Source organism: Chiroxiphia lanceolata, chromosome 1, assembly GCF_009829145.1.
Source record: "Chiroxiphia lanceolata isolate bChiLan1 chromosome 1, bChiLan1.pri, whole genome shotgun sequence".
In the NCBI taxonomy this organism is placed as follows: Eukaryota; Metazoa; Chordata; class Aves; order Passeriformes; family Pipridae; genus Chiroxiphia; species Chiroxiphia lanceolata.
In genome coordinates, this window is record NC_045637.1 from 83,111,919 (window position 1) to 83,139,001 (window position 27,083).

Below are 27,083 nucleotides of genomic sequence, written 5' to 3' on the forward strand. Positions count from 1 at the left end.
CTATGTGCTCTGCTGAACACAGTAAAACAAAGGGCAGTACTTTTTTGTGAATATGGGTGGCTCTATGCTTTGACAATTGCTACTGATAGCTTTATCATTCTATGGGATATTTTAAGACCCTAAATTTCTGTTTGCTGATAAAAACCTTCATATATAATATATACTTTTTTTTTGTAATTGTGAAATATTTCAGAAGGAGGTTCTGAGCACTTGTTGTGCTTAGATTTTTTCTTCAGATTTCTCACAAAGTGTAATGCTGAGGCCTGAAGAACTGACCCTGAGCCAAACTTGACCTATAGGTAGACCCTCCAACCTAATATTGTATTTAGTCTAGTATTGCATTTAGCCATATATGTGCTTATTAACCAAGATGCTGCATAATCCTTAGTAATGCTTTAAGAATACACATTCATGTTTGTTAGCAGAGCATATTATTAATAATTAGTAAGGTTTGTATGTGTTATAAATATGACTTTTCAGCCAAGGCCGTGAAAACAGTAGGCCTCACATGGTTGCAGCTGGTTCATATTTGAGATATCAATGTAGCCATAATTCTGTATTTAGAGACTAGTCAAGGCCATGGGGTGTTTGATAATAGTCAGTCCAAACTGACTCCCTTGGTCTCCCTCTGGGCATTGGCCAGGCCTCAGGGAAAAACCAAGGAGAAGAATAAAGACAGATTGTTTTTCCACACCAGTTGAGTGATGTAAGCTGGTTGATTTAACACTATATAAACTGGACCCTCTCTCAGCAAAGATGGAGGCTTCCCCTATGGGTGGACACACCGCGTAGGATTTCCCAGTTACCGGGAAGAGGTTCTACAGTCCTTCAGTGTGATAGGGGCCTTCCCAGCTGAAGTGCTATATGAATGATGATAATTACTTAGGGTAGCTGATGATGTATCTCTTTCTTAATCACTATAAGACTTTCTTTGTAGTAATAATTAGATGCATTACTAAGTGTATCCTTTCATAAGCCACTGCTTCTTTTGTAATTCTTTACTGGTTTGCACTATCATAAACTTATACACTTATTCTTTAAAGTTGGTGACTGTGTTCCTTAAACCCATCCTCATTGCCTGAGGTGGGGTGGGGACAAAACAGATTGGCAAAACACAAGTGTCTGATCAAAATGTCAAAATTTTTCTGGAATTTTCACATCATGTAACTCCTCCAAACATTTTTAGGTGCTAGGAGTATTTGCAAAAATTCTATTTCAGAGAATAGGACTAGCATCAGTTCTGTAGTCAGTGACTACAGAACCCAAATACATTCACTTTAAAACCACTACCAATTTATTTGTGCAATAGAAATGTACAACAGCTATAGAATTTTTAAGCTAACTTGTAGATCTTAAAGGTTTAATAAAATTTGTCTATAGATTTCAACAGATTTGAAGTATTTATCCTGTCAACATTTTCTGTAGTAACATTTTCTGCAAGGGAAGCATTTTGCAGACCCTAAATTTTAAAATATTAAAGTTCAAAGTTATCCTATCTATTTAAAGTATTACCATGTATTTTTGTGGGGTTTTTTAGGGGGTTGAGTGGGTGATGGTTTTATTTTATTGCTTCCTGGACTGGATTCAATCAGTTTTAAATGTGATTTACATGGGAGTTTTTTGTTTTGTTTTGTTTTGTTTTCCTACTTAGTGCTACTTTTGGGATTGATACTGACTGCTTAGATGACTCTGAAGCTAGTTAGAAAATACCTAAATATTAAATAGATGCATGAGTGCATCTTGGGAAGGTGGTATTATGGATGGAGAGCTGTCATCATATCCTTTACAATTACTTTATCATGTGCTCCTGTGGTGTACACCTGTGGCTTGTTGGCAAGGCATTTAATTCAAAGGACTATTGAACACCATGCATTTTCATACAGAATCAGTGCAGAGTTATTTAACACAGGTGTTTCTGTAAAATTATGATACAGTGGAACATTCACAGTGTTCGGTAGCCTTCAAAATTACACCCACCACCTGTGTGGTGAAGCAGTTTAGAAATAATACCTCACTGATGTCAATAATAACCTCTGTTGTGTTACACTTAGGCATCTGCATGTATTTATGCTGAACCATGGTTCAAGCATATGACAATGAAATTTCTCAGGTATTTAAATGTTACCAATATTTCCAAATATTCATTCTCTTAAAGGCACAGTACCTAGATGAGTCTTTCTTTTTTAAACAGGATGTTACCAATCCTCCTGGCTGTGGACTTTGAGAAGTCAAACAAATTTTACCACATTCTAGAAATATTGCATTGTGAAACATTGGGATGACTTTAATTCTCTATAAGAATAAACATTTTGACATGTATATTATTTTAGATTATAAAGGTACCAGCAGTGCTGAGACTGAAGGTGCTCATGTCACTTTTTTTTAATGTTTTGAGGGATTTTTGTTTTGTTTTTTTTTACATAAAGGTGAGACTCTTTCCATTTCTATGAAATGTTTATATTTGAAATGCCAACAGGGGTTCTAACCAGACTGCCAGCTTCACAAAGGGCAGTCCCTTCACAAGTGCTTCCCCTGAGTTCCACCCAGCACTGCAGAGTGACCAGCTGAGCTGGCAGACAGAATCCGTGAGAAACAGGATCCTGATGTATCATTGTTAGAGTTGGTAGCTCACATCTCACCTGCAGGGCAGTTAGCCACAGGGAACTATGTAATTTTGTAGGCCCTTTGTGGGATGATGGATAGAGTTAAAGCTAGAGGTGATTCAGAATTTTAACGTAAAAAGCAGCTGTAACTCCCAGGATGGACTGAAGTCAACATGCTCCCCAGTACAATGATAAACATCTGCTCAGAGAAACAGAATGGACTGTGGAATGAAGCGAAGATTACGTGCCTCCCTCCATTCTAATCCCAGCAGAATGGGAGAATATTGTTGTCCTGAGACCATACAGTACCTGTCTGACAAGAGAGAATCTAGATGTTCTTCTACTGAAGCCAACAACCATGTTGAACCCCCTCCTCAGGTGCCAAACCATGACCACCACCACCCCCCATTAAATGCACCAATCATAAATAAAAGATATTTATGACTAGACCCACTCAAACTTCATCCAAACATAAAGAAAATAGAATAAAAGTAAATTGGGAATAGGGGGAAAGTGGGAGAAGACCTCCACTGGAACTGCTAGGATCAGTTGATAGGCTGAGTCCATCTTTTCCCCTCCCAGAGGGATGCCTTGGGTGAGAAATATACTCTCTGCATGTTTAATGTTGCTTTTAGAACTAGAGCTTTTGCTTGTGCTTACCCTGTAGCATATTAGTAGATTGCTTCGTATTAGAGCTTGTACTTGCTTAATATATGTATCAATAGAATGCTTTAAAACATATTTTTGCAGTGGACACTATCACCAACAACCTTTGAACCTTATTAATCTGTCATAAATTGTATTAATAAAAAGTGTTATTCTGTAACCTGTTCAGTGAGTCCTTGCAATCATTGGCAGCAGATAACACCAGGTGTAGGACCCGCTGAGAGGTCTTGGCTCTGTTGAGCTCCCCCTAACGAGGGAGGTCGAGGTACCCTGCAATCTTGTAAATCAGTTGATGAAGGGTCTCACTGGGAGACTGTTGGGCACCAGGGTCTCGACTCTCCTGGGGATGCCAACAGACAAAATCTAAACTCCCACCTTTCGCATGACACCACTGCTTTGTAGAAGGTGTTCCTGGGAAGCTATACCTTGCTTCTGAGTAATGTGATAGATTCCAGTACCCAGGTGTTTGGAAACACATTTAACTTGAGTTTTTCCTTGTCTCAATTATGTAGCTTTTGCTAGGTGTTAACAATGGAAGGGACAGCCTGAATTATGAGTTCCGGTACATACCACTCAATTACTGGCAATTGTTTTTTGTCACTCTTCACAGTATCTGAATGGATTTTGGAGGGAGCAGTAAAACTGACAGCTGATAAACCACATATATTACCACAGTGGTGGTAAGTCATTCAAAGGGAAGTTTGCATGTATATCCTTTTTAGGAAAGGTTGGGAAGGGATTGTTGTGGGTGTTTTTTTGGGTTTTGTTTTGTTTTGTTTTTTTACTTTTTCTTTTTTACACTTTTTTTTAACCTTAGCCTCATTTTTAGAAATAGCTAAAGTATTCCCAAAACTTTCACCAAAGGTTGAAAGGTTGGAGGTTTGACAAATTTTATCTTGCTAAGCAACACACCATGAGAAATGTCAGGCAATTATAAGAGGTGGTGCTAGCTGATTTGTTCCAGTTTTACTTCTGTTTCATAATTGTGTAACTATTGATTTCTCTGTAGCTAACCCAGTAGCCAAATTAAATTAGCTGCAATTAAAATGAAAGCAAATTTAAAAAAAAAAAAAAAGATGAAAAAAGGAAATCAAAGGACTGTGAAGAGCTAAAATTCAAAAGAGATGCAGAGAATCTGGTGCAATGTGAGAGCTGATATTTCAAGGACTATCATAGCAAGGATGGCAGAAGGCCAACATGGATCAGCAAGTAACTTCTGATTGAGCCTAACCAGATAAACGAAGAACTCAAAAGCTGGAAGCAGGGATACAGTAGCTGGTAGGAATACAGAAGCATTGCCTAAGCATGCAGAGATGGAGCTAGGAAAGCCAAAGCTCAGCTAGCTGGAATTGGAACTTGTGAGGGATGTGAAGGACAGCCAGGAAGGCTTCTATATGCACACTGGCATAAAAGGAAGATGAAAGAAATGTGGGACAGCTTCTTGGTGGGGCTGGAAAGATAGTGACAAATGTTATGGAGAAAGTCAAGGTACCCAATACTATTTTACCTCATTTTTTTCACTGGTTAGATTTATTCACATGCCTTCTAGGTCCTCAGGCCTGTTAGCAAAGTCTGTGGGAGAACATATTACCAACAATAGAGGTGAGATCAGGTGAAGATGTACTTAAGCCATACAGACAAACACAAGGTCAAGGGGACACAAGGGTACTGGGGGACTTAGCTGCTGTTGTTGTGAGGCTGCTGATAATTTGAAAAAGAGAAATGATACTCCATCTTGAAGATGAGGAAGAAGGAAGATCCACAAAACTACAGACCTGTCAGCCTCACCTCATGTCCTACGAAGTCTTCACTAACAAACTGGATGCTTATGCAGAGTACACTTCCCATACATTTCTGGACAACAGGGTCCTGAAGAAAGGCTGGAATATGGGTGTGCTGTTCAAGGGACAACACAATCCAGAGAAAAGGGATGAAAAGAACTGACTGAAGTTCAGCTTTGGTAAATATAAATTTCTGCACCTGGGATGGACTAAGCTCATGCAAGACTGCAGTCTTAGTGTCATCTGGCTAGAATGCAACTTCACAGAATGCAGGACCCGGGTTTCTAGGCAAAAAACCAGATGAACTGGAGGAGTCAGCAGTGCACCATTGCGTCAATGAAGGCCACCCTCATATTTGACTAGATTAGAAATAGGGCAACCAACAGTTCAAGCAGTAAATTTTGTGTCCCACTCAACTCTTATGTGATCAAAGTACTGTATTCAGCTTGGGGCTCTTTGATAGAAAACATTGACCTAGCACTGGAACAATAGAGAAAGATAGACCCAGGCTGTTCTCAAAGGTGCACAGTGGAAGAAGGAGATGCAATAGACACAAGCAGGATAATTCTAACTAGATACAAGGGAAACATTTTCATCATAAAAGTGGTGGTCATTCAGGTAGAGCAGATGCCTGGAGAATCTGTGGGATTTCTTCTCTTGGAGATATTTTAAACTCAGCTGGACACTATAATGAGTAACCTGATCATAGTGTGGTGGGGTAAGTTGGGTTAAATGATCTTTGGAAGTCCCTCCCAACCTATGTTTTCCTGTGATCATATAGAAATGCTTAAGACAAACTTTATATTCTAAGGAAAACAGTCATGGTGGTAATTGTGCTGTAGGGTATAGGTTTACTTGAATTCTGTCGTAAAATTTATCTATATTTTACAGTTAACAGATTATATATCATAATTCTCTTGAGTGGAGTGCATCTCTTTAACTCCTAGATACCTAGATAGCATGAAACCTTTATGACATTAAGGTCTGCTAAACTCTTCCAGAATGCTGACCATCTAGAAGGTAGTGTCTGTATAGAATATGTTTGTTCAAATACCCTGCGGAGACAATATGACTATCTAGTCTTAAATGATGTTTTACAAAAAAAAATTACAAGCAGCAGGCATAACAAGAAAGTAGGGTGATAAAAAAATTTAAAACACAGAACCATAGATGAAAGTGTTAAACTAAAAACGAAAAAAAACCCACCAGCAACATTGCAATAAAACACAAACAGAAACAAAACCAAAAACAAACAAACAAAATAACTCAGTAAAAAACTAAACCAATGCCAAACACCTTCCTAGGCATTTTGCAGCAGAAAGAGAAAAAGCCAAGGAGTATATTTTTCATGGAAATGAAAATTATTGCAGAATATTTATTCACATATTTGAACAGAGTCCTCTAAGATCAGAATTAATCTTGATGTAGTTCAGCTGAAGGCTCTAAAGTTGCATCAAGGAACAATAGGTACATTCTTCCAGCACCCCATCCAGTTGTTATTTTATTAATTTGTTCAGTCTGTTAAAAAAAGAAACAATCCTGACTCCTGAGCCTCCTCTAGTGTCCTAAAAATGAAAGCTAGTCATGTATACTCAAATCAAAGCAAAGTAAAGCAAAGTACAGAGTCACTGATGAATCTTGCCAAGGAGGTATTCTTAAGCCTACACCTTTTACTTCCTTCTTCTTAATTTTCATGGTGCAAAATGAAAATTTCCAATTGCTTTCACATACCCATGTGTTTTCTTGTGGTTTTGACTGGTAAAAGGTGTAATAGCTCAGCCTTGCTTTTTCACAAATACTAGCAACAGTGTTTGAAAATACAAGAAGCAAACAAGCAGATGTCCCACTCCAGTTTTCTGTCTCCTAACAATTAGCTACTTACATTTATCTTGTTCATGTCCATGCATCAAAATTGAAGGAGCCAATTATTAAGACAGTCAATAGCTATACCCAAGCCCATTTGGAAAGCTGATACTGCAACATTTTAATGACACTCTATGTTTTTAGGCAATTATTTTAATGAATATTCTGTCTGATTTTGCTAAATACCATGCTCCAATATTTCCTTCATTTTTCATTACATACCTCATCAGTGTTTTGAATATTTCTTTTCCAGTAAGTTGTGTGTGCATTGCCAGCAGTATTGAATCAATACATCATTTTATGACCATACACTTTTTACTACCAACTGTAAATCTACTTTTTTTTTTTTTTTTTAAATGTATGACTTCAGTTGAAAAGCACTCAAATTTTCTTAGGTCAGCATTAAGTTATATATATATATACGTAATTCATAAGGAATCGACACGAAAATTATGTTCTTTGCATGCTCACTTTTAGTCCTCGTAACAAAAGACAGAAAATATGAGAGACTTTGTTTCTTGGAAAATAAGGAGGGTTCGCAGACTGCCATTCATTCTATGTAGTTTTGATTAATTCATTTGAATGAAGACTTATTTAAAAGCCACCAAATTGATAAAAATACTTTTTTTTACATTCTTTGATTTCAGTTTTATACACCACAACAGATGTCGGTTTGGACTCTTATATGACTTATTTAAATATAACATTTTATTCATCTAGGAATTATAATTCTGCATTAATTTGAATTTAGAAGAAATTAACCCCCTCCCCAAATCCCAAATCCAACTAAGAAATAACATAATTATAGAGGTATTCTCCCTTGCTGTACGGTGGGGAAATCAATACAAATACTGCTGAAGTATTTTCAGCCAAACTAAAGCAGGAGTAACACCATGTAACACGTGTAATCAAACAATCATAGTCGCATATTTCTTATGTCAAAGCTACAACTTTCCAAAGCAAGAATTTTAAGAGGTTTAGGTAATTTTCCTTCACCCTGTATGCTGATAATAATGAAACTAAATGTTTACTTTTAAGCTACTTCCATATAAAAACTGATTCCTTAAAGTCAGAGTTCGTAAGAAATAACAACTGTATCTTGTTTTTTTCCCCCCAGGGAAAAGAAAGGAGGAAGAACAATATTCAGCTGCAGCTTTGATATTGAAAGTCATGTGAACTGAAAATATTTCATGGTTAATGAAATGTGTAGTCAAGGTCAGAGTAATGCTGTCTTTAGAGTTTTAACTATGATGAATTTACTCTTCTTTGTCATCTCCTCCCAAAATTCAGAAAGAGTCTTACATTACCTTGAAGTAGCAATGGCGTTACCCTTAAAATGAGAAACTCAAATGTTGTCTGTTCTGTCTGAATTTTAGGCCAGGTGGCCAAAAAGATAATGTGACAACTTTAGGAAAGTCATGTTTTCTGAGCTGATTCATTGACTTCCTTAAAAGCTGACAATGAACAATACTGAAAAAAAGAAAGTAGAGACAATATTTTTATGCTACACAGTGTCATATCAGAAAGAAGGTTCGGGTTCACAACCCTAAATCCTGATATGTCTGGGGAAGGGTGAGGTTTTAAAGTTTAGGAAAGATTCTCAGACCCATGACAGAGTCATGATAACTTGCACCTCCCTCAGAGAGAAGTCGGGGTGACTAAGAAATGTCAAGCAGCTTCATAGTCATAGTCTGTCTCCTTTATAAATTCTAAATCAGATGCTCTCTTTGAATATCTAATGCTTTCCAAAATCTGCTGGAATTTTTAAGTATACTTTATAAATTTTTAAGCACTTTGTAAAACTTTCCATGACAACTGGAAAATAAAGAATTAGCCTTTGCTTATGATATTAAGGTAGCAATTTTCCATCAGAACAAATTCATCAGAATTTATATGAGGCAAAGAAATAAGTCTTCTCTGATACCTCTCAGCAAATTCAGATACAAAATTGATATTTATATAAGTATGGCTATTGATTAAAATCATGTTTTCATATTTTGTGTCTCTTTTATCTCAAAAATGGCTTGCAAAAAGATCATCAGATTTTCTCTCCAGGATAAAGTTTATTATTTGTTGCATTGTGTACTATCGTGCTGTTCATTTCAATGAGTAATTTTTGGCTGAGTTTTGATGTTTTATTGCAGAATTAAATCTTTAATAGTGGAATAAGGAAAAGAAATAATGAGTAGCAAACTGTGTATTTCCAACGTGGAATTTATGAAAGTTTGGAGACCTAATAGTAACATTCAACTTGAGAACACTAGGTGATTAAAGGTGGATCAAAACCAATGCATTAGTCAAGGTATGCAAATCAAGAGAAATGGATCTGAGTAAATTGTTCTGCCATTTCTGTTGTTTACCAGTTATAAAATAAACAGAATATGTGGTAAGTACATCTCTTATTGTACCTGAGAACTGAAAATGAAAAAAATGCCACAACTCTTATCAGAGTCGATATGAAAAAGACTGGTTGATCTATTACATCTTGGTAGATAATGATAAATTCAGTGACCACTGTGAGCTTTTTTCTGCAAACTTGTCATCACCCACATTGCTCCTACTTTGTAACAGTGGAAAGCCAGTCCATTTGTTTCCACAGTTTTTTCCCCAGCCTATTGCAATGAACACAAATCATTAAAGTCAAGTTTTTCTGAGAACTTTCAATGTCTTCACTTTATTCCATTTTCCCCTCTCTCTCCCTTGCTTTTCTTTTGCTATTTCATGGGAAATTACGTATTTATTGAGGTTGTATTCCTAGAATTTCTGTGTTTAGGAGGGCAAAAATGGTAGCAATATACACTGGAGTAATGCAGCCCATACTTATTGTTAGGGAGGTAAAAGAGAGGAAGGGCATGAGCATGAAATATTCTGATATGTTTGTGGCAACTACAATCTACTCTGCAGTGTGGTCATCTACCCCACTAAAAGAACTCATGGAAATGTAGTCAGACAGATACTGGATTGGAAGGAAGGGGTAAGGAATAAGCTACCCCAGGCAAAATATTTTTACTTAAATAACACAAAATTTAAAATAGAATAGACTATTTCAGTTGAAAAGGACCTACACCGGTATCTAGTCTTTTACATATGCAGCAAATGTAACCTCTCCACTCAAAAGGAGATCAAGTCATCTTAAAGCGAGCATGTAAGTAAAAAAGGCACATTTTCCTTTGTTTAGCTCTCAACAGAAAATTAATTTGGTTTCTGGCTGGACAATCAGTAGTAGACACCCACCACACCTCCTTTGTTTTCCATCCCCATAGTCCTCACCCAGAGGATCGCAACCCCATCATCACTAACTGTAAAGGCTGTATAATCAAACCTCTCCCTTAACTGTGGTGTGATACCTCCACCTCACCTGCCCTGCCTATCCCTCCTGAACAGCCCATAGCCCTCCATCTCAGCATTCCAACTGTGGGACTCATTCCACCAAGTCTCACTAATGCCAATGATATTATAGCTCTGGAAGCTCACCAATGCTTACAATTCATCCTGTATGTTTCTCATGGTGCATGTGTTGGTGTACAAGTATTTCAGATGTGCTCCTGAGCCCTCTGTGCTCCCAGAAGCAAGTGTGAATGTTCCCAGTGGCATTGACACCCCCGGGCAATGCAATGGCAGCCCTTGGCCTACCTACTGCAATCCTCAGTATCCAGCTTAAAGCCCACTCGATCAGCCCTGACAGCTTACGCCCAAAGATCCATTTTACTCACTAGGACAGGTGGATCCTGTCAAACTCCAGGCGTAACTTATCCTTTGAAGTCTCTTCACTGGTTTAAAAATCCAACGTTTTGGTGGAGATAAATATAATATCAGCCACCATAGTAATGGATGATGATGACTTCAGCTTCCTCATACAAAGGTAATACTTCAGTAGATAGGACTACTATAACTGGAAAAGATAGGCAATGATGCTTTTCATTTCAGATGATGTGCTGGACTGAGACAGTGCTAACAGCCTTTTGCATTTGACAAAGTAAGGAAATTACACTACATTATCTAAGTAAAACTACATTTTCTGTAGTTATGAAATCCTGTCACCTGCAGAGATACATGCTATTTGCAATGTCTTAAAGTGCTGTCCAAACTTTGGGCTTTTCATGGTGGAGAAGACAGATTATTAAATAATTAGATTTTGCAAATATTCTTGTATGTGAACTGAAAGAAAGGAACCATCCTCACATTGCCCATTTACAGGAAAGGTCAGCTGAAGTTTGCGTCTGGTGTTTGAGTAGTGCTTGGCATTCTTTTCTTACCCTCTCTCTGCTTCATAAATCATCACACACAGAAAGGTCAGGAACAGAGAGGAGGTAAGATACTAGCTAAATAAGGAGTAAAAAGTTCCTTTCCTTCTGGAAATCATCAGAGCTGAAAGGGAATTTCTAGAATCCTTTTGGGATAGGAAAGAAGACCTGAGTAGTTGAAATGTTTGGATTACACACTGTACAATTCAGCTGCTTGGATTCAGCTCATACCCTTGAATAAATAAAGGAATTAACTTTGTGTAAATCTGTCCAAAGCCAGAGAATAGTTACAGCTAGAGCTTTTTCTTTTAATCTGTGCTTATTTCTACTTACAGTGTGTGGTTTTTCCATTCCCACGCTCTTTTCCTTTGTCCAACCTAACTTTTACTTGTGTTCTTGAATATGGGAAAGAACAGAGGAGAACTAAAAAGAGGACATTTTTTGCCATTTTCTTCACCTGTCACAATTTTAAATCTTATAGTTTTAGACTTGCATTTTCTTCAAAAAGATTGAGACAAAATTAACTTCTAAATTTTATATCACATAGCAACAGGTTGCCTTCAGAAAAAAAAATGGTAAAGAAAAAAAGATTTTCTTTGTTTGTCTCCCTACTTGTTTTGGTTGGATATTTCAGATTACTGAAAATTTTACTAAATAATGTTTTGGATAGTTTGAAGCAGAAGCTGATACCAAACTCAGGATGATTTCACTGAAGCTATGAACCAGAAATATTTTGCTCGTACAAACTTGTTGGCTTCCTATATATTTTTGTAGCGTTGTGTGGAATCTGGCTGATTTCCTGACTTTTTACAGATGTTTGTACAGTTCTGTGAATAATACCAAAGTGGTCAAACAAGAGCAACTTTAAAGAAATTATTATGTCTAATTCATGCCTATTTGAAAAAAAAAAAAAAAAGGATTAGCTCTGTTACATGCACAGCCTTTTCACAGTGACTTTTATGGGCAATCTAGCTCATATCCAGCAAATAGCTGTGTAACCTTGTCTAGATCTTCATAAGCTTAAGTACAGGGACTTGCAATTCTTGATCATTCCATTCATGGTTTTATACCTTTTTGTCATGAAATATCCTTAGCCCTGCTCAAGGAATTTATGTGGTAAAGGAAGAAAACATTTTTGACATGGCTAGACTGTGTCTGATGGTGAGGTTGGGAGTAATGAAAGACATCTCTCTGTTCATATCACTACGACAAATGCCCTACCTTATTGTTTTGGAAAAAATCTGAAACACTTGTGAGAGGTGTGGACTTGGTGAGAGGCCCAGGATGATTTTATTTGCAAATATGGCAGAAAATTGTTTTTTCTTCCATACAACTTACAATAATTATAAAATAGTATGAATGTTTATTAACATCGCCCCTTTTTTTTTGACTTTAACAAAATACTTATTGTTGCTTCAGAATATAAATAGCCTGTAAGAGTCCAAGTTTGGAATCTGTTACATTGAGTGTTGAACAAATATGAAATGTGAAGGGAACACTGAAAATACAGAAAATAAATTTTCTAATATAAAATTTTAAGACCTTCTTTCCAGAATGAGACCGGCAGGGTTGTTCACACAGAACTTGTCCAGTTGTGTATGTTCTTACAGACACCATGCAGGCAAATTAAGTACTTGGAATGTATACATGCCCAGATTGGTAAAATATGTTGAGACATGTTCTAGATAAGTTTAAAATTAGTACTGGTGAACGCAGATTTTTTTCAGAAGATTTAATTGACTTTGCAAGTTATGTTCCCTGACCTTCTCCCTAGAAGGACTTCCTTAAAGAACAGCAGAGGCTTGTGAAGAAACAAGGTTTAATTAGAACATAACCTGGAATACTTAAATTCTTACATTGAGAGAACTTATAAAGAGTAGCTGAGGCAGGGCAAAAAATCTGAAAAGGAAAACTTACAAACCACTCTTTTCCTTCCTGCTTTCTTCTTCAAAGTCAGGTTCTGACTTTCAGACTTAACAAGCATTTCCAGATTACAACAAACTTTCTCAGTGCTCTCTACTCCCCCAAAAAAGCTTTTTCATCCCCTCCAAGATGCAACTGTGATCCCCTTGCCAAGGTCCTTGTCTGTAAGAACCAGGCTCCTAGGTCCTGGATGATATTATTTCTTCTTAATACTCCTCGAAGTCGGAACATCCTCTCCCAGAGGGGCATTTGCCTTCCCTGTCATTGTCAGCAGCAACTCTTCTTCCCTCCTATCAATACTCTGTTGGGAACAAATGGAGAATAAAGAAATAAATCCACTAACACCTTCCATTGTAGACACAAACATATTAAGAAAAGTATTTTCTTACTTCCTTCTGGAACATAAACTCAGGAGAGTGATTTAATATGCGCAGTTTAACTTTTCTTAGGCAAGCAACCCTTTCTTAAAGGCATGTGAAACCCCAACTCAAATGAACTTTCCCTTGTGAGCAGTCTTCTTTAACAGGCTGACAAAAAGTTAACACACTTAGCGAATATCATGACGAAATTACGTCTGACACTGCTATTTATACTACGTGTTAAGTGAGGAAGAATTCTGGTTCTGTAACAACATTCAGCCAGAGGAGCAAATCTACTAATACTTTCTTTCAAGCATCTTCTTCTTCCTCTCAAGCAAAAAAGTTGCAGAGGCACTGAAGTAGTCACAATGCTGGTCTGGGGATTTTCTGTTTGTTGGTTGGTTTATTTGTTTCACTGACAAGAAATTATTTATCTGCTAAATTATACTGCAGAATATAAAGCAGTACAAAAATTTTAGAGAAGCACAGATGCCAGTGCTGTGGGGTAAGTATAGTGATTATCAGATACTCAGCTAAATGATTGAGGGTATATTAAACAGCCATTCAGCTAAAAAAAAATAAATCCAAATTATAGTCTTTATATTTTGACTGGAGAAATTAGAAGCAGCTAAGGATAAAAGTTGGAAAGAAGACTTGTGTAGTTCCTATGTTCAACACTGTTTTTAGATTTTCCTCTCTTAAAGCTGTAAAATATGAAAAAATGGTAAACCTAATCCCTTCAATCAGTAAAGTGTGTGTGACTGAATTTCTTGGGGGGGGGGAAGGAGGATGCAACAATTAGGCAACTCATTTTAACCTCTTAAGCTAAGATCATTTATGCAAAGCCATTGCCTGAAATGAATTTTCAAGGCTGACTATTTGAAGATTAGCAGTAGTTTAAAAATGACAGAGCCTTTGCTGCACAGAGCACATGAATGATGATACAAATAAAGGCAGGAAAAAGAGCATTCAAAGACATTTTAAACCAAAACAGAGGAAATAACAGCTTGAAAGGGCGGAAGTGCATTTTAATGGGTATTACTTAACATGTTTACACTTTTTTTTTTTTTTTTTACAGTTCAGTGTCTTACTCTTCTTGTGCTGTTGATGACAGACCATAAAGCCATCTCAGAAGTATGGCACAGCTCACAGTAGCCTGATTTGAAACCCTAAGCTTCATAAGGGCTAATACTGAAACAATAAATTGATCACACCCCTCTGGTTTCTTTGTACACTCACATACCTTGCTACAAATAAAGATATAGGATGGGAGAAAATGTTCTCTTTTCCATTTCATTACCTCATTTGTTCCAGGTGGTACAGGTAAACTATTACACAATTGACAATCTCCTACACTTTTGCATGGTAAAAAGGACACTTATATCAATGCACACATACTTGTACAGACCAGATTTCATCTCTGTGACTTTGTCATGGCAGGGCTCCTCCAAGATCAACTTTGTCAAATGAAAAAATAATTAGGAAATAACAGTGGCATTGTTTATATAGATCAGTGGTATTTTCTTATACATTTTAGAGGGGAATTCAACCAAGTTCCCCTTCAGAACAATATGAAAATTGTTGGGTTTATAGTAGGCTCCCTTCAAACACAGTAGAATTACAGTTAAATAAATTTTGAATGCTAAATTTCGGTTTTTTAATTATTTTATTTACTTACTTTAAAATATCTTCTTGAAATAGAAGAAAATATTATTGTTTGGGTTAGGTTTGTTTTTTGCATTTTAAAATAGAGAAGATAAATTAATGACTGTTCTATTCATGTTGTTTCTCTTTGATCTTCTACTTTAACTTCTTGTAGCAAAAAAAAAAAAAAAAGAAAGAAAAACACTAGGGTGTTCCCACGGGGTACAAAAGCTTGAAAAGAAGCAACAACACCTTGGTAATAAAAAAATTTCAAAGGACCATATTTCAAGTTGTGGGAGTGCAAGGAATATCGTTTCTTATATAAAATGCACATCACCTCTTGTGAACGGCAGCTGAGGAGACTGTGTATGCCCTTCATAGGAATTATCTAGCAGATACAAACGAAGGCAGTTTTGATAACTAACCTAATAAATTCCAAAGAGTAAGGGTGGGCAGTTCAAGCTGACATTTTAAGATTTCTTGACAAAGGGTAACGGGTAAAAGAAGGAGGAATGTCAGTTTTGCTACAGAAAGAAACTTAATTTCCTTAGTTTGGATGAATTCCAAGCAAAGCTAAAGCATTTTTACAATCCTTCTATTTCTTACACAAAGCAAACAGTTTTCTTCTGTTTACTTAGTCACATTGAGATGAGAAAAAATCCAGAGGCTTACAAGACAACAGCTGTCTGCTTTTCAAATACTGGTTCAACTCTTTGATGAAAGGTAATGTTCTTTTCTTTCTGTGCATTGCAGGTTAAAATGAATCAGACTGTTAGCAAGACATAATTTTTCTAGGAATCGTGTCTTCGGTTTGAATTAAAAGGTACATAAAAATACATAGTTAATTTAATTTATTTTTACCATTTCCCAAATACTTTGTTATTTAGTCTAAATCAGGGCATTAGTCCAGAGAGTCAATATGATTCTTCAAAATTATAAGTAATTAAGAGTCAGTTTATGTCAGGTTAAGGTCTCTTTTAATTTCCCATCTTCATATATTTTAAAGGCCTGATGCTCTGAATCATTACTTTCATCACTTGTCATATACACCCAAGTGTGTAGTCCTGACACAGATGATCTTAATTCATGCCAGAATTTCCAGTTACTTCATTAAGATTACTTGACCAATTAAGAGCTGCTTACATGAACAGGGCTTGTAAGACCAGCTTGTGCCACTGTCATTCACCTCCCTGTTTCTTCCTTCTACACTCTTTGTCTTCCTTATCCACAAGAAATTCTGTCTCAGCCAGCATAGAAATGTTCTTTGCAGCACTGTTTACTCATCTCTACAGCGTAGGTGTAAGGAAGAGCTATGAGGGTGATAGAACACTAGCACAGCCTACCTGGAAAAGTTGTGGATGCCTCACCTGTGGAAGTGTTCAAGGCCAGGTTGTATGGGGCTTTGAGCAAGCTGGTCTAGTGAGAGGTGTCCCTGCACTCAGAGGAGGGGTTGGAACTATATGATCTTTAAGGTCCCCTCCAAGCAAAACCATTCTGATTCTGTGATTCTGATTTGTGCAGCTCAAGATCTGTGCAACAGTAATCTTAAATGAGACTATCCTGTCATTTTGCATAGAATATAGTACTTAATCCCTGCAAAAATTAGGTGAAGAGAGACCAATCAACCTGTCCAAACTAGACCAGGTCTGTGATCTTACAGAAAATCTTATGTATTGCCATTCAAATGATAGCTTGAAGTATGGAAGTAACTATGCAGCTCCAACTAATCTTATTGCCAAAGAGACCCAACATACAGACCTACTCTTTACTATTTCTCTGGGGTTTTCTGGAAAAACAATGTCAATAGGGCAGTGCATATCCCATACTTACCCTCTGCTGCAATGAAAGACTATCCTCAGCTGAATTGCTGTGGACACTTTGTATTTCAAAGGTTGGTGTTAGTAGATATTTTTGTTGTAATAAGAGTAGGGGTGACAGGTGGGGTAAAGTTTGCAATAGCAGAGTTTGGAAGTACTATCATTCTGTATTGACTTGTATTACAGATGCACCTTTCATCCGTAAGAAATGCCAGTATCAAGTATATATACTTACATATACACTAACCTACACAGATATTGGCATATATATTGATGGTATAAATTCAAGGAAGGTGCTCGTACTACACAAAATCCCATAAATGAGAAGTTAGGCAAAAATACTGCATTTAGTTCTTTGTACAATTCATCAACAACTGATTTTTTGTTAGAGAATGGTGAATCTGAGCCAGTCATTTGTACACTTAGGAAGGCTATATGAATTTGAGCTGGTGCTAGGAATTGTAATTTTGGAGAATATGGACACTGAAGTTCAGCAACCACGATTTTTTTTCACATTAAATGAAGAGAAAAAGTAAATCACAGTACAGATTCAGCAGTCTCCTCAGGAAGTCTGTTGATGACATCTTCAGAACACAAATACTCCTTTTTTGTAGACCAGCAGGTGTGAAGGACATGTTGTGGAGCTCACTTATACAACAGTATTTATACCTAAAACTGCTGGGTAGACTGGATTGATGTGAAGAAAAAGACTTTCTGTGCTCTTCTAATATCATTATCTTTTCTGATTAGGTTATCATGCAAATGTTATCAAAGACTCACAGCTTATCTTTAGTATTGACATTCCCAACACTGACATTCTCAGGTCAATATACTAAAATTATAATACACTTCCTGTGAGTTAAGAATAAAATTAGCATACTTTTTATACATAAACTCTCAAAAACAACAAAAAAAAAGATATAAAACCTAACCCTTCAAAAAAGCACTACGTGAAAGCAAGTCCTTGGATAACAGGTATCTATACACACCTGCAAACAATTGGAGATACCAAGTCTCTTGCAATGGAGGGAGAAGTCTTTGGATATGTATGAGACTATTGGAAGGCAGGAAGAATGCAAGGGGAAAACAGGCATTATTTGATGAGGGGAAGCTTTTAGGTATATTGCTTCTGAAGAAGTTCTTTTTCAATATATGAGATGACTGACTGTGTACACAAGGAAAGTAGTGGCTACTGTTTATCTTGTGTTAGGGCATCTAGTCTGTCCCTTTTGGCACTGCACTGGGTCCAACAACCAGGGAAGCAAATTGCACACCTGGGGTACAGTCAGTATAGGTTTGCTGCCCCACTGCTGGCCACACCGATAAGGTGCAGGGCTCTTCAATGATTCATCAAGGTCTTGAGTGCACCAGTGGGATCTGCAATGTTTTCCTTCATCTCTCCTCTCAAGGCTTTGGCTGCCAGTGCTCAAGGCCAACTCTGATTTAATGCAACTGTGGAATCTTGGATCAGATTGCTGAGAAAGATCTGGATGACAAATTTGAAAGAAGCAAGGTTCTTGCCTCCCATTGTTTGGAGCAGCATTGAGGGTTTCTTGCCCGAGCTGTATTGTCAATATATCTGTGCCTGATCATGTACCCTGTTCATTTTGATCCTGACCCACAGTCTTGACTTTCCAGCTTGATCTCAGATCTGGCTTGTCACCATGGACATATCTGGTGATCTGGACAGTTGGTTGGTTATCATCCCTAGTTCCGCTTTGCTATTCTTGTTGAGGTTCTGTGGGACTGCCTTTGCCAGTGAGGGCATAGCATTGTCAGCTTTGTCTCAACTCCCAGTTCTCCTTCCTATCTGCAACAGAACTATCCTTGCCTGTCTTTAACATGACTCTAAGACAGCCCAAGCAAATGGGGCTTTTCAATATTCTCTTTTTTTTTTTCCTTTTTCTTAACAAACAACCTGTCCTTTTTACTCTTTCTTTGCTTAACTGGTTTTGCAGATTTTTCACCCTTATATGCTGATTTTGGTCTTAGACATTGACCCCGGTAAACCTGAGCTTCCCTGTCTTGACATCTTCCACTCAGAAGCAGTCATAGAGTCATAGAATGTTTGGGGATTTTAAAGATCATCTAGTTACAACCCTGCTGCAATGGGCAGGGGTACCTTCAGCTAGATCGGTTTGCTTAAAGCCCCTTTCAACTTGGCCTTTAACATTTCCAGAGATGGGATATCCACAACTTCTCTGGGTAACCTGTGTCAGTACCTCGCCACCCTCACAGTAAGGAATTTCTTCCTAATATTTAATCTAAACCTGGTATTCTTTTTCACCATTCATAATGTATTGTAATTTCTCACATTCATTCTTATTTGTTTAGCTTCAAGTTGCGGTACACAAACTTCTTTCCCATTTTTTTGGGTTTGCAGTGCCCAACAGTTTCTCACATTTCTATCTCACTCATCGGATTTGGGGCTGGAACTGGCTCCCTGCCTGTATACTTCAATAACTTGCTTAAGAAACGGTTTTAACATAGCCTTTCACCATGTACTTAGAGTCAAGTTTGTGAGATATAAGATGGGTTGAAAATTCGCTGTATCCCTGTGCTCAAACTGTGGTGATCAACCATGGAAAATTTAACAGACATCTGACTATTGTTGGTCTCTTCAGTAGATACTGAGGGCACTTCTGTTTAATGGCTTTTTTTAGTTAATGGCTGGATGATGGAATACATTACACTCCACACATTTCCAACCAATACCAAACTGTCTAATCATCAGAAGGCAGAGCTGGAATGAGGATGTAAGTGAGGTGGAAAAATAACCTGATAGGAACCTCAGGAATTTCAAATGGAATTACCAGGATCTCCACTTGGGAAGGAACAACCCTGTGTACCAGCAAAGACTATGGACCAAGTAGCTGGAAAAGAAGCTTTGTAGAAAATGACCTGGGGTTCCATAAACCTGCGTTGTCTAGGAGCCATCAATACACGGTTGTAGCAAAGCAGACCAACAGCGTTCTGATCTGCATCAGGAAGAGCGTTTCCAGCAGGTTGAGGTAGCTGATCCTTCCCCTCTGCTCAGCTCTGGTGAGACACTTATGGAGTGTTACGTCCATTTCTTGGCTACCCAGTAGAAAAGAGATGTGGACATAACTAGATGATGACCACAAAGACAGTCAGGAGACAGGCTGAAGCACATGACACATGAGGAGAATCTGAGGTAGAAAAAACTGTGGAGGATCTTATTGCTGTCTTCTACTACATAGGGGAGAGTGTAGATGAAATCAAGATGGAATCTTCTCAGAGGTACACAATAGAAGGATGAGCGGCAACAGGCACAGGCTGAAACATGGTAAATTTTGAATAAGTGCAAGAAAAATATTTTAGACTGTGATAGCGGTTAGACACTGCAAGAGGTGCCCAGAGAGGTGGTGGTATTGCTATATTTGGAGATAATAAAACTTCACTGAACATGGCTTTGAGCAACTCCTCTGACTGGATTTAATCTGAGTAGTGGGGATTGGATCAGAAAATCTCTAGTGGTCTCTTCCAACCTGTGTGTTTGCATATGTTTGTATGTCTAACTAAAGGCTACAGATAGATGTTTGGTTTTGAGTAACTGGTATCTCATCCAAGTGAGCCAGAATCTTATGTTTCTTTGATACATTTTTTTATGTTGAGTTAATTTGAAACATAAAAGCCTTCATTCTGATTACACTAGCAGTATGAAGTTGTAGCAAAATATTGATTATAATAATATGTTCATGGATGTAAACATCTGGTATATTCCATTGTAACATAGAGTATTATATTTTAATCATTAAGTACTAAAACTTGAGCCTGCAAATATTTATGCACTTGTGTAATTTGTAGTCTTCCAGCTTACCACTTTAATAATAACCTTACAAAAATGTGCTTTTTTTTTTTCAGTCTGAAGTTAGTAGTTTCTTAATTGCCGGGTATTTTCAGCAGGACAGTACTTAAGCAGAATTATGGCAGTGCATACATTGGCTTATGTGTAGTTCAATACCATTGCTTAACAGATGTCTGATTTAATTATAGGCACCTCATACACATTTTCATTGGTGTCATGAACCTACCTCTATGTATCAGGATTTCTAAGCAACATGGCAGCCAACTAATACAGTAGAATCACACAAAAGACCTGTTTTTTCCTACACTCTCCTTTCCTTTCCCCTTACAGCTCTGAAAAGCGGTAACACAATAACATACCTTTCCCTGTCAGCTACTAATATGTCCATCCTTGCTAAGTAATAACTCAGAATACTTCAGTATTCTGAGTTATACTTCAGTAGCTATTCTACAACTTCTGACCAGGTAATATTTGATATTCTGAGCACTTCAGGAAAATAACAGAGGGATGTGTTTCTGTAGGCATCGAGTTTAATCAAGAGAGAACTACTAAGAGAGTTTTCACTACCGGAGAAAAAGAAACTACTCATTACTCAGGAAAAAAAACACACTGATACTGCAACGATGGTGAAGGCTGAGAGGTGGAAAGCAAATAATTTAAAGTCCATTTTATTCAGTTCTCCTGTATAAGCAGATTGAGAGCCTGACCATCATGTAAATCACAGTGTTTTAATGAAAATGTAGAAAAGAAAAAATAAACCAGAATAAATATCAGCAAATATTTATCTAATAAGAGAACTAGAATTTGTTATAACTATAATATTTGGGAGCAAGAATTGTGAAGCTCAGAATTCAGGTGGCATGAGAATATGGCTGGTTCTTTTCCCTCCTATCCTGTATGCTCTTATTTAATTCTTCTTGTACCCATAGAATCATAGAATATCCTGAGTTGGAAGGGACCCACAGGGATCATCAAGTAGTCTACAAAGAAGAGGGATGTTAATTGACTGCAGCATGAGATAATAAAAGGCTAAAATGCAGTATGGTGCCTTGTGTGAGGATTTCAAAGGGACTGCCACTATCTAAAATGAGTGTGTGAGACTATGGTTCACAAGTATTGGAAAATAAAATGCTAATGCTGCAGTCTACAGCTCTACAGTGTCAACCTGATTTTTGGGGGTGTTGGATTCTCTGAAGACATTGCTACTTCAACTAATTTCAGGCACAGTGAGTGGAAACTACACATAGCTGAAAAAACAAATGACACAAAAGCATGTAATTTAAAAATAAAAGGACAGACAGTCAAGTAAAGGTGTTTACTGTGTGATATCTGCTACAAACTCTCTATGTGAGTCATGCAATTTAACACAGATTCCCTGTTAAAAGAAACAAAGAAACAAAGAAACAAACAACTCCCCCCCAAAAAAACCAAACCAACCAAACAAAAAACCACACACGCAAATACTTTCCTCTGCTGTGTCTGTTCCACTATTTGTCCACATGAATGTGAGCTCTGCCAATCCAAGACTATTTTATGTGTTCATTCAAAGTGCTATAAATGAGCTCTTTATTTTATTTTAAAAGACCTTTACACATCAGTCAAGGAAGACCACAACTCATTATTTGCTTTACCAGCACTTATAACACAGCAGTGATGATAAGTGTTGTATACTTCATAATTCTAAGGGAAGTTGCACCAAAATGAAGCATTTATTAGAAGTCAGACAAGGATATACATTTAGCCAGAAGTATCAGGAAAGGTAAAAGTTTGCTTATACCTTATCCCTTAATTACAAATGGATGTACAGATTTAGTCCTCTTTTACTTTAGTGCTTCAAGGTTGTAGAAATGTGTTTACATGTTCACTTAGACCACTGGCTTAAAATAAAACAACATAAAAAATGGTGTCTTGCATGCGATACCAATCAACCAGGAATTTGCTTAATTGAATTTGTAGGTCAGACCCTTCTTCCACTCAAGTCAATTCCCAATTGATCACACTAAAGTGGGGAAGGGAGCAGAGGGAAACTTTCACATTCAGAGTTATGTGGAGACGTTTTCACTCAGATTAAACTGGGACTCAAAAGTGGCTATTTATATGCATGAGACCAACACAAAGTGCATATTCTGCCTCAGGATTAAAGCATTTAGTTTTTCAAGAGGGAACAGTTCATTGATCAATGCTTTATGCCCACATTTCTCATTTTGATAGAGCTTTGCCCATGAACTCTCATTAGATGTCCTGATTCCAACTTAAAACTTCAATTTGATTTCAACTCCAGCAGTAAGATGTCTTGAAGGAAACAGATTGTTCCACATATTCACCTAAATACAGGTCAAAGCTAGGTATATATCAACAGCATTTCATCATCAATAATATGTGCCACCAAGATGAATTGATGCTGAGGGCTGCAATTTCTAATCACTTGGTATGTTTGCAACTAATTGTATGTACAGCTAAGTGTATCTTAGTTTATTTGCTAAGGCAATTTTGCTAAACCAAGTAATTTTACTGCTAAACACGGACATTGGAAAAGTTGTACCCATTAACATGACTGGTTTCACATGTCTAATATATGGCCTCATAGTTAACCAGTCTGCAAATTTAATGTCATGGTACAACTGCTTTACACTGAATATTTGATATAAACCAGACTAAAAGTTTGACTTCCGAAGATTCCCTCCCAACATATTTCATTTTCCTTATCATCTTTTACCATAGCAATACAAAATGGCATTTCCAGTAATTTTTTTCATCAAAAGCAAATAAAAGAACAAAAGGAAACATAGAACTCATTGGTTGCAAAGTTCCAAAACAGCTAAAAGGTTTTTCATCAGACGACACTTGATTTAATGACAATTCTTACATAGATCTGAATGAACTCCTTTCATTATATGCCCTTTTAACAAATTCCTGCCAAATCTGATATGAATAAGTTGTAGAGTTGTGGTTCAGAAACTAATTCACACTCATTATTTTCATGAGTTACAGTACATGCCATTTCACCCTTCGGAAGATGTGTATTTAGATTACTTTCAGAGTACATTCTAGTCTAAATTCCAAATCTCTCACTAATAAACACTAAAATATACTTAATGTACCCAATATGTATCTTTCTGCAGTTAGAGGCTCCCTGCCATATTCTAAAAGTACTGGAGCTGTTCCCAGAGTAATACTTTCAATTCTGCAGTGAATCACTACCATGTTCTGCAGCTAATCCATGAGGTGCTTTCGACTTTGGTACCTGAGAGCCACAACATTTCACAGACACCAGCTCTGAAATCACTCTGACTTAAGGTATTAATCTTGATTTGTTTTATTATAAAGCACAATGTTAGAAGTAAGCTACCTTTGAAGAGTTTTACAGAAGGTTAAATAGTGTAAATAGATCTGTATTTTTAGGACAACAGCACTACATCATCAGAAACAATTCTGACAAATAAAAAGCTATTAGTCTACCAAAACTGTAATGAGATCATGATTAATAAACCCCTCTGAAAGGTCTGCATCAAAGTCAAGGCTTTTCTGTGATAAATGTAAACATTCAGACCTTACTTTGCCAAAAGCTGTGTGTTCCAGTTATCCAGCTCTACTGATTGATTTGTTCATTAGACTAATACATAATTTATCACCTTGAAAAGGACAATTCATTATACAGATAGCATGAACAAGTAACTTTATGCAGCCAAATCTTTAGAAGAATTAGCAGTGCTAACAGTGCCATGAAGCCTGTTTTTGATGTAGAATTCAGACCAGCATAAAAACAATTAAATTGCTATAAAAATAGATCATTTCAGATAACTTCTAAGCAATGTGAATTCACAATGGACATCTATCAGAAATCTCATGTTACCAAATCTCCTTAGGTCCTTTTAACTACACTCTACTAGATATTATGATAAGCTTACAAGCAACTTTCTTAAAAATAGGCATAGAAATACAGTACAGTTTGTAATATACCCCATTTTCTAAATTAGGGAAGAAGTCTGTAAGATTTGCAGTGCTGGTTATTTTATTCTATGATTTGCTCTCCAAAGTGCCTATGGGATTTTGCCTAGCAACAAGTGATAGAAAAAAATCATATAGAAATCAGGCAGAGTGAGTCATTTCTCCAAGTAGGAAATATCATTGCAGGAACTAAACTGTAACTCATTCCAGAGAATTGCTTATGCATTGAAAGTTAAAATACGTGGAGATAAGGACAGTTGTATCATGGCAACACATCAGGACATAAAGTAGACACCATTATTCATCACACTTTCTCCTAATAGGAACACAAAGGATTATCATTATATCAATTTTATGGCTTTTTTTATTTTATTTTAAACCTTTAAATGGATGTAATACTCTCTTTTTTGAAGAAGAAAAAACACATACAAATGAATATCTTTGTAATTAAATGTGTTACATATGTTTATGAAAAAGGATTGTTCAACTTCATTCATAAAATTGATGGTAACACAATCTAAAGTCATTTAGCCAAGTTTTCTCCCTCAACAATGCACAAGGAGAGATGTTTTGTATTCCCTTTTCTTTTTCTACATTATTTGATTTTATTTTCCCAGGTAATAAAAGTGCACTAAATCTTATGCACTCTACTGCAAGAGAGGGAACTGGGAGCATTTAGGGAATGATCTACTGTGTTTCATCCACTGTGTCAGTCTATGTTTATTTGGGAATTGGTATCTACAACAGCAAGCATATCACCAGTCTTGGAATACCATCCTGCTCCTTGAAGTCTAGTTCAAAATAACAAACCAGACACATTTTCTGTCATCACTTAGACACTACTTCATGAGTCTAACAGGTATTTCCTTGAAGCAATTTCTCCATACAGCATTATGTTGCATTCCACACTGTGACACCTGTGACTGTGATAATCAAAGATTATATCAGGTTCTTTGAGCCCCCTGATTTGTTTATTTTTTTGCTTCCTTTTTTCCCCCCAGAATCATGGATCTGGCCTGGGGAAGCAGGGCATGATGAATACTGCTTTTTCTACTTTGTCTGTCATTATCCTAGAATTTGATCTGCAGTTTCAAGTGCAGTGTACTCTTTTCCTTTGCTATAGTAGAAGCTGATGAACTAGTTGTTGCATACTCAAAGCTGTGGCAGGATGACTCAAAAGTAGGATATCTCATACAGAGTCGATACTGCCATTTATATGACTTTTACCTTCATTCAGGAAGACTCATAAACGAAATGCCTCAAAAGAAGATGCTGCAGCAGCATGATTTGCACAGTAGCCAGAAACACACGGTCAGGAGAAAGCTAGAGAAGCCAGGTGATAGCAGAGAAGCTGAAAGTCTTCCGATCCAATGGAAACTTCAACTTCACAGAAGTGAATCCCTGTCTTTTGGTACAGAGTTAGGTAACTTATGTCTGGTGGAATTATTCTAGAAACTTTATAACACAGAGAACCAATTTTTTCCAAAACCAAGGCTAAGACACTTCCTCCTCTTGTGTATCCTTATGGAAAATGTGGCCTCCAGGAATAATGCATCCCATTTGCTTGTGAGGGCCTTCATTGACTTTATGAATGTCAATAGGTAGATATCATGCACTAGGCAGGATCTTATAAGAAAAAGACAAATATATTTAGTGGCAATATTGAAAAAAAAACCCAAACAAACAACTATTGTATGACATTAGGTTGAATTTCCTCTGATGTGCTTTAATTAACTAAACAGAAGAATTAACATTTTTCCCATTATAACAAAACACTTCATGAAGCTGTTTGCTAGGTGGATGTACTACATCAACAAATGTCTTTCATAATGTTTTATTTCCATATACTACTTCTTAGTTATATAAGAAGTATATATCCCTTATATCCAAGGGATGTGACTACAGAATGAGCAGAACGAATTAAACTCCAAAGGTTTCCTCCAAATAATCTACAGAGCAAGCAATAACCAACAAGAAATAGGATATGAGTTGATAAGAAGAAAGCAAGCTTATTGATTTTTTTCCTCTACCCCAATTAGGTTAGGTAGATTCTATTCTTCTGCTCACTTAAATAGATATGAATGTGAAGTCTCTGAGGTATTCCTGAGAAGTTTTTAGTAAAAATGTTTCCATATCATTGCGCTAAGAGGGTTTGGAGGTAGCTGTCAGCTGTGGGTATATAAATTAAATGGAAGATTATTGACGTATTTGAAAACAACAACAACAACAAAAAAAAAACCAAACACATTTTTTCCTCAAACTTTAGTTTTCCAAAATAGTTCAGTGATGTAAAAACAACACTCCATTTCATATTGTATAGCCCCATATCTATGAAAGCATGACTGTAACTCTACAAAGTAAAAGTTATTTGGCTTTAGAGTGATCCACATATTATGTTCACAGTAT

The 27,083-nt window shown here is 36.8% G+C and overlaps 1 long non-coding RNA gene across 1 annotated transcript in view; it reads left to right on the forward strand.

Annotated features, from left to right (window-relative positions):
* LOC116791025 overlaps positions 1-14,671 on the forward strand; it is a 36,847-nt gene extending 22,176 nt beyond the window's left edge. The window contains exons 2-4 of the long non-coding RNA XR_004358596.1: positions 3,880-3,946; positions 9,058-9,215; positions 14,518-14,671. This is a non-coding gene — a long non-coding RNA (uncharacterized LOC116791025). The remainder of the gene's footprint in view (positions 1-3,879; positions 3,947-9,057; positions 9,216-14,517) is intronic.
* Positions 14,672-27,083: the final 12,412 nt, after the last annotated feature.